The sequence below is a fragment of the Narcine bancroftii genome, chromosome 8 (assembly GCF_036971445.1).
Source record: "Narcine bancroftii isolate sNarBan1 chromosome 8, sNarBan1.hap1, whole genome shotgun sequence".
Taxonomy (NCBI): domain Eukaryota; kingdom Metazoa; phylum Chordata; class Chondrichthyes; order Torpediniformes; family Narcinidae; genus Narcine; species Narcine bancroftii.
In genome coordinates, this window is record NC_091476.1 from 55,663,801 (window position 1) to 55,672,855 (window position 9,055).

At 49.2% G+C, this 9,055-nt stretch overlaps 1 protein-coding gene across 1 annotated transcript in view; it reads right to left on the reverse strand.

Moving 5' to 3' along the window:
- LOC138740710 (terminal nucleotidyltransferase 5A-like) overlaps positions 1-8,726 on the reverse strand; it is a 32,212-nt gene extending 23,486 nt beyond the window's left edge. The window contains exon 1 of the mRNA XM_069893763.1: positions 8,640-8,726. The gene's annotated coding sequence lies outside the window, so the exon portion shown is untranslated. The remainder of the gene's footprint in view (positions 1-8,639) is intronic.
- Positions 8,727-9,055: the final 329 nt, after the last annotated feature.

Below are 9,055 nucleotides of genomic sequence, written 5' to 3' on the forward strand. Positions count from 1 at the left end.
AAAGCTCCATCCTGTGCGATATCTCCTTGGGCACCCCGCGGCCAGTGGTTCCCCAGCAGTGGCTCAGGCAGATCTTCTGTCACATCCACGACATTTCACACCCGTCCATCAATTCCATGGTCCGGATGGTGGCAGAATGGTTCGTATGGCATGGGCTGCAGAAGCAGATCGCGAGCTGGGCCAGAACATGCACCCATAGCCAGACGTCCAAGATCAACAGGCACACCAGGGTGCCCATGCAGGAGTTCAAGCATGTCTGGGAATGGTTCAGCCACATTTACTTGGACATCGTCATGCCCTTACCCATTTCCCAGGGCATCCGTTACCTGTTTACGGTGGTAGACTGCACCACTTGCTGGCCGAAGGTGATCCCAATGCCAGACGCCTCCACTGACTCCTGCTCGCGAGCACTGTTGCTTGATTGGGTCATCTGGTTCGGCGTCCAGGCTCACTTCACCAGCAATTGGGGCACCCAGTTCACATCTGTGCTCTGGGCACAACTCGCCAACCGGTTGGGGATCCAGCTACACCGCACCATGGCCTACCACCCACAGGCCAATGGACTAGTCGAATGCCCGACTGGATGGACGAACTGCCTTGGGTGCACTCCCAAGGAAGATCTGTAAGCGTCATCAGCTGAGCTGGTCTACGGTGTGCCGCTGGCACTACCTGGTGAGTTCGTCGATGCACCTCACAATCCCCAGCAGTGGCCGCATGAACTACTTCTTCACCTCAGGGCATGCTTGGACTCCTTCAAACCCTCACTGCCGCACAGGCATGGCTCCCACCTGTCTCACATTCCCGGTGAACTGCTTTTCGTGGAGTACATTTTCATTCAGCGGGGCCCGACCGCGGCACTTCTGCAGTGACCGTGCGAGGGACCGTACAGGGTTGTACAGTGTTCTGGTTCGACATTCACGCTGGACATGGGCAGCAGGCAGGAGCTGTTTACCATCGACAGGCTGAAGCCAGGGCACCTCGATAGCACTGAGCCCATGGTTGTTGCCCAGCCCAAGAAGCTAGGCCATCTGGCAAAAAAGGACATTGGCGCCGGTTCTCTGGGGGAGGGGGGGAGGCTGTGTGGCCACTCACCACAAGGCAGCCGAACCGGCCCCGCTTGAAAGCCATGCAGTGGGGCAGCCAGCCAAAATGGCGCCGTCGGGGGTTTCCCTTCGTTCCAGCATGGGGCTCAGAAACCCATGCTGGGAGACCACATGACACCCAGGTGATGTCAGTGCCCTCCAGCGCGATTTTCAGCCAGGTCCTGGCTGGGAGTATAAGTGCAGCCCAGCAGCCTGCAATAAACTAGTCTGCTCACTGAGCTCAACCCATCTGGTTGCGTGTGTCATTGCAGGAGCAGAGTAGCTGCCGCTACACATTCTTCTTTTAACATTGATGTGTTGTGTCCTGCTTTCATTTTGGAAAATACACTTCGCAAATCCTCCTTTTAAATGTCAAATCAGATAGAGGAGCAGAAATAGGCAATTCAGCCCATCGAGTTTGCCCCACCATCTAATTATGAGCTGATCCATTTTCCCATTCAGCCCCACAAACTGGCCTTCTCCCCAATACATTTGATGCCCTAGCTATTCAAGAACCTATGAATTTCTGCCTGAAATATGCCCAATGACCTGGCCTCCACACTTGCCTGTGGCAACAATTTCCACAAATTGAGCACCCTCTGGCTGAAAGAATTCCTACATATCTCTGTTCTAAACAGACACTCTTCAATCCTGAAGTTGTACCACCTTGTCCTAGACTCGCCCACCATGGGAAACAACCTTTATACATCTACTCTGTCCACGTCTTTCAACATTCAAAATGTTTCAATATGATCCTTTCTCATTCTCCTAAATTCCAACAAGTTGAGGCCGAAAGCCACCTAACACTCCTCACATGATTACCCATTCTTGAAATCATCCTTGACAACCCTCTCCAATGTCAATGCATCATTCCTTAACTGAGGAGCCCAAAACTGCTCCCAATACTCCAGTCTCACTGGTGCCTTATAAAGCCTCAACTTCACATCCCTGCTCTTGTATTATATTCCTGATGAAATGAATGGCAGCATTGCATTTGACTTCTTCACCACCAACTCGCCATGCAAGTTTACCTTCAAGCTATCCTGCACGAGGACTCCCAGGTCTTTTTGCATCTGGATGTTTTCAATTTTCTCCTCATTTAAATATAGTCCGCCCATTTATTTTTTTCTACCAAAATGCAAGACTGTATTTTACGACATTGTATTTCATTTGCCACTTCTCTGCCCATTGTCCAAATCCTTCTGCAGCCTCCCTGTTTCCTCAAGACTACCTGCTCCTCCACCTCCCTTTGTATCATCTGCAGAACACCCCTAGCGTCTGGCAGCCAACAAGAATATGATACTTGTATTCCAATTAACTGCTTCATCCCAATTAACCAATGCTTTGCTCATGCTAGGATGTTTCCACTTATACCATTGCCTCTTATCTTGTTAAGTAGCCTCATGTGTGGCACCTTATCAAAGGCCTTCTGAAAATTGAAACACACACGATCCATTCTTTACCCTTTGCCAGCCTGCTTGCCACTTCTTCAAAGAATTCCAATCATTGTGTCAAGCAAGATTTTCCTTGAAGTAAACCGTGCTGGCTTTAGTCTGTTTTATCATATGCCTGCAAGCACTGCACAAACTCATCATTGACGATCAACACCAACATCCCCCCAACCATTCGCCTACATTCCTTTCTGCCTCCTCCCTCCATTCTTGAATGGTGGGGTGACATTTGCGATTTTCCAGTCCTCCAGGACCATACCAGAATCTATTGATTCCTGAAAGATCATCACCAATGGCTCCACAGCCTCCACCACTACTTCTTTCAGACCCCAAAGGTGCCATCTATCTGATCCAGGAGACATCCACCCTTAGACCTTTCAGCTTTCTGAGCAGCTTCTTCATTGAAGCTGTAACTGCACTCACTTCTCTTCCCTGATAACCTTTGACATCCAGCCCACTGTTAATGTCTTTCACATTGAAGACTGATGCAAAAATCTCATTTAGATCCTCTGCCATCTCCTTGTCTCCCATTATTATTTCACCAGCATTATTTTCTAGTGGTCCTAAATCCCCCTCTCACCTCTCTTTAAATACTTGAAGAAGCTTTTTGATTCCTCATTGATATTATTTGCTCACCTACTTTCATACTTTGCTGTTTCTCTCCAAGTGGTGGCGCTGCAGGGCTTGGATCGGACCTCCTGAATATGAAGCTGCTTGGTTGAATCCTCTTTTGGACACATCATGCACTGCATTGTAGCTTTCCCAAGTTGGCTCTTGGCTTTGAAATTGGACTGAAGCTTATCCAACATCGTCCCTGCATTTCTCATTGATCCAGGGTGTTGCTGCTAAACTCCACTACCCCAATCTCTCACCCGCTTCATTTTAATGGAAGAATGAGGAATATGATGGGTCACATGATTACTCAGCATGACTTTTGTTCCACCTCATACATGCATGGATTTATGTGCTCCAATCTCTTTTGATTCTACTTTTATGATACTGCCTCAAAGAACCATGGAGAATTTCATTGTTATGTACCTTGGACTTTGAATGTGGTAATCGAACAAGCAGATTTACCATAGATTCATACAGTAGGAGAACCATCCTAGCAGTGAAAATCAATGTGTATTAATCCTATTTTCCAGCACTTAGCCCACCACCTTCTGTGCCTGGGAACTTCTTGAATGCTGTTAGCGACTCTGTTCCCAATGTTCTTCATGGACTGCTAAATCGGGGCCAGCTGCAAATTGGAGGAACAACACCTCCAACCAGATGGTACTAACATTGGTTTCTTCAATTTCCATGAATGCCCTCTCCTGGTCTCTCTCTCTTTCCTGTCCTTCTCCTATCAGTGTTGTCCTTCTAAGCTCCCTACTCACTTCCTATATCACTTCTCAGTGTCTTTCTCTTCTACCCTCTCACCCACATCCATCTATGACCTTACTCACTTCCCTTCCCTGATTGCTTTTGACATCCAGCACACTGCTAGTTTTCCCCTGCCCCTTCCTCCCTCATCTACTCCACCCATCCCTACTTTAGCCTGTCTTTGATTATACCTCATGAAGGGCCCAGGCCCAAAACGTTGGTCACCTTTTAATTCCAATGGATGCTGCATGACTTGCTGAGTTTCTCTAGAATTTTTATGTATTTCACTGGTACACCAGGTGACCAGAGACTTTGGCAGAACGATATGGAAAAAAATATACAGCAGATTTACAATGTCCAATTTATAAGTAATATCTCACCCAAGGCATCTCTTCTGGAAACAAGCAGTGGGGGAAAAAATCCATTGTGTTGATGGTTTAAAACTGATTAGTGAATGAATGACATATTGATTTAAATGTTAAAGTAACTTAAATGGAAAAATATCAGGTTTGAGAAAGTATCCTCTAGTGGCGACTCAAGGAAATGAAAAAATAAATTATTAAAATTTGAAAAAGTCCTGAAGAATTTCTCTCAATCATTTTTGAAAATGATTCACCTGCTAAAGAATAGCCTTGATTCATTAAAAAAAAACTTTCCAACTCATGATAACTGATGAAACCTTTGCATCTACATTGACAACACAGAACAGTTACAACAAGGAAAGAGCTAATCAGCCCATTGTATCTCTCTCAGCATCATGTAAAAGCCTCCCCTCCCATACTCTCTCCTCTCCTTTTTGGAATGCTACAACTGAATTTGTCCACACTTCTCTCCAGGAGCCCAACCACTTGCTACTTCCTGCCTATCAGTTTTGGTTCAGCTGTCAATCTTCATGCTAAGTCCTCCTGTTGTTGACCCTTGTTTGGGCCATCAATGCAGTCTAGGTGTTTTTGAATTTACCCCTCTCACCATCTCTCATATTCCACAGTGAATGTCCAACTGCAGTCGAAACACACCGAAATGGTGGAAGAACTCAGCCGGTCTTTTCAACATCCATAGGAGACAAAGATATCTTGCTGACATTTTGGGCTTAACCCCTTTGTCAAGGAAGAAAGTCCAATTATAGTCACTCATTCCTGTAATTGTTTTAGTAAACTTGCATTCTTTCTAATTGCTGACACCAAGAATTGGTCACAATTGAATTGAATTATTTATTGTCACCTGTACCAAAATACAGTCAAAAGCTTTGTTTTGCGTGCTATTCTGGTAACTCAATCCATGCAACAAGTATCTTCTTCTTTGGCTTGGCTTCGCGGACGAAGATTTATGGAGGGGGTAAAAAGTCCACGTCAGCTGCAGGCTCGTTTGTGGCTGACAAGTCCGATGCGGGACAGGCAGACACGATTGCAGCGGTTGCAAGGGAAAATTGGTTGGTTGGGGTTGGGTGTTGGGTTTTTCCTCCTTTGCCTTTTGTCAGTGAGGTGGGCTCTGCGGTCTTCTTCAAAGGAGGTTGCTGCCCGCCAAGCCGTGAGGCGCCAAGATGCACGGTTTGAGGCGTTATCAGCCCACTGGCGGTGGTCAATGTGGCAGGCACCAAGAGATTTCTTTAGGCAGTCCTTGTACCTTTTCTTTGGTGCACCTCTGTCACGGTGGCCAGTGGAGAGCTCGCCATATAACACGATCTTGGGAAGGCGATGGTCCTCCATTCTGGAGACGTGACCCACCCAGCGCAGCTGGATCTTCAGCAGCGTGGACTCGATGCTGTCGACCTCTGCCATCTCGAGTACTTCGACGTTAGGGATGAAAGCGCTCCAATGGATGTTGAGGATGGAGCGGAGACAACGCTGGTGGAAGCGTTCTAGGAGCCGTAGGTGGTGCCGGTAGAGGACCCATGATTCGGAGCCGAACAGGAGTGTGGGTATGACAACGGCTCTGTATACGCTTATCTTTGTGAGGTTTTTCAGTTGGTTGTTTTTCCAGACTCTTTTGTGTAGTCTTCCAAAGGCGCTATTTGCCTTGGCGAGTCTGTTGTCTATCTCATTGTCGATCCTTGCATCTGATGAAATGGTGCAGCCGAGATAGGTAAACTGGTTGACCGTTTTGAGTTTTGTGTGCCCGATGGAGATGTGGTAGTCATGGTGGGGAGCTGGCTGATGGAGGACCTCAGTTTTCTTCAGGCTGACTTCCAGGCCAAACATTTTGGCAGTTTCCACAAAGCAGGACGTCAAGCGCTGAAGAGCTGGCTCTGAATGGGCAACTAAAGCGGCATCATCTGCAAAGAGTAGTTCACGGACAAGTTTCTCTTGTGTCTTGGTGTGAGCTTGCAGGCGCCTCAGATTGAAGAGACTGCCATCCGTGTGGTACCGGATGTAAACAGCGTCTTTATTGTTGGGGTCTTTCATGGCTTGGTTCAGCATCATGCTGAAGAAGATTGAAAAGAGGGTTGGTGCGAGAACACAGCCTTGCTTCACGCCATTGTTAATGGAGAAGGGTTCAGAGAGCTCATTGCTGTATCTGACCCGACCTTGTTGGTTTTCGTGCAGTTGGATAATCATGTTGAGGAACTTTGGGGGACATCCGATGCGCTCTAGTATTTGCCAAAGCCCTTTCCTGCTCACGGTGTCGAAGGCTTTGGTGAGGTCAACAAAGGTGATGTAGAGTCCTTTGTTTTGTTCTCTGCACTTTTCTTGGAGCTGTCTGAGGGCAAAGACCATGTCAGTGGTTCCTCTGTTTGCGCGAAAGCCGCACTGTGATTCTGGGAGAATATTCTCGGCGACACTAGGTATTATTCTATTTAGTAGAATCCTAGCGAAGATTTTGCCTCCAATGGAGAGCAACGTGATTCCCCTGTAGTTTGAGCAGTCTGATTTCTCGCCCTGCTCCAGCTCCCTCACAGCCCCTAAGGCTAGAACTGGATGAGGTTCCCACCCTGGATGAGACATATAAGGCAATCGAACAACTGAAAAGTGGCAAAGCAGCAGGTATGGATGGAATCCCCCCAGAAGTCTGGAAGGCTGGCGGCAAAACTCTGCATGCCAAACTGCATGAGTTTTTCAAGCTTTGTTGGGACCAAGGTAAACTGCCTCAGGATCTTCGTGATGCCACCATCATCACCCTGTATGCAACAAGTAGTGCAATACTAACAAACAAAGGACACTTCTGTGGTGGCTGTATCAATTAAAGACTCCTGGTTCTTTTGTACCTGTGTCTCTCTGAAGCCCACATAAGTTTTAAAGAGGCCATGAGGTGCTAGGTTTTCACATGGAGAGTGGCCAATGCATGGAGGCTGCCAGAAGAATTGGTGGAGGCAGGTACAAAGTTTTTTTTTTAAATTAGATAGGTACATGGAAGGTTTAGATAGGATATGGGCCAAATGCAAGCAAATGGGACCAGCTCAGCCATCCACCTTGGTCAGCAAAAATGAGATGGGCTGACGGGCCTGTTTCTATGCTGCAGAGCTCTCTGTATTTTTTCTCAGATTGTTCTGTGGTTACAACCCTCTATGGCACACCTTGGACCACTTATGGGGGTTGCAGGCAAATTAGAGAGACTGCAGATTTGGGAAAACTGGAGTAAACTCAGCGCGTCAGGCGACATCCGTGGAAAATATTTAGATAGCCAACGTTTTCCACCTGAAGCATCGCCCGTCTGTCGCCTTCCATGGATGGCGCCCGACCCGCTGAGCTCCTCCAACGTTTTTGTGTGTTGCTTTTATGTCCGGTGTGAGGACGCCTCCTGCTATCTATAAATTCTGCGACCTGCGCGGAGAACCAACGAGATGAAGGTTTGAGCAAAACCCGGTGCCACTGGGACAGTGGCGGAGAGACGAGCGGCTGGCAGGCTCGGTCCCAGCGCCGCCCCGAACCCGGCCAAGCAAACGGAATGCTCTGCGGGACTGCGGGGTATCGCTGCTCGCCTCCTTGGCGAATTCTACCGATTTTCCCACCGCTTTTGCAGAAAATGGGTCACCACCACTGGAATTATTTGCCACCCTTCCCCTGCCCAGGGTAGAATGTTGTTGGTCAAGCTCCTGGAGTGACGAACAAGCGCTTCACCTGGTAGACACGCACCCCCACGGCAACTGCTCATTGAGTGCTGCCCAGTCCCAGCTCCTTTAACCGTTGACAATTACCCCCCACCACTGAAACACGCACAGAATTAGACCCCAGGGGACACAATAGAGAATGCAGACAATGGAATCTGGACCAAACCCCGTTCTGCTGCAGGAACTCAGCAGGTCGAAGGAGGGAAAAAAAAGAAATGGTCAACGTTTAGTCCCTTTGAAGGATCCCCCGTTCTTCGTCTCCCTGCTCGACCCGCTGAGTTGCTCCAGGGGAACTGGTTCCCCATCCTCCGTTACCGGATCTGTCACTTCCCACCATCTCCTACGTGTGGTCACGTAGCCCCCCGCCTGTTTCAGCCTGTGTATGACCGATTGAACGTGAGAAGAGACCGCTCTCGGTTCCCAGAGGTTCCGGAGCCCCCCACCCCAAAACAAGACGCCACAAGATTCCCGAAACCAAGCGCGGCGGACCTAGACCCTCCACCTGAATAATCCGGATTAATAGTCGCCGGTAACCTGCCCGCAAGCCGTTCCCTAATAAGACGGCGCCGTGGTTGAGAAGGTCCTCCCCCAACGTCCCAGGCAGTGATTTCTCATTCCTGTCACGGTACATGGCACCTGGAGCTGTGTCTGCGCCGAAACCCCCAGGCAGTTGCAGCGGGGAGAGGGGAAACTCACCGACACTGTCAGAGGTTCGGATAGAGTGCTGGCTGTGGAGAAAGTCGCTCCGGATCTCCCCCCCTCTCTCTCTCTCTCCCTTTGGCCCGGCTTCGGGAGTAAGGCTACAATGCCGCAGGGACTGGCTCTCGGTCACTCCTGGAGTGTGGAATCCTAATTTCGGACCCGTTGCCAGACTGCAGAAGCTCCGTCCGGTTGTGATGGTGAGTGCGGATCCGGCAGTGGGTTCCAAGGCTGGCCACCTGGATCCTAGTTCCAGGTCCGGGTTTGGCTTCCCTCTGGATCAGATCCGGGACTGCCGCAGACGGTGGAGGAGGTGCTCGCCCGAGCTTGGCTTGGGAGCGAGCCTGGTTCCTGGCGGGGGACATTCGGGTTGGAGCGTCGCTGTGGGCAGCCTGGGCTGCGGCGAGGTGGCG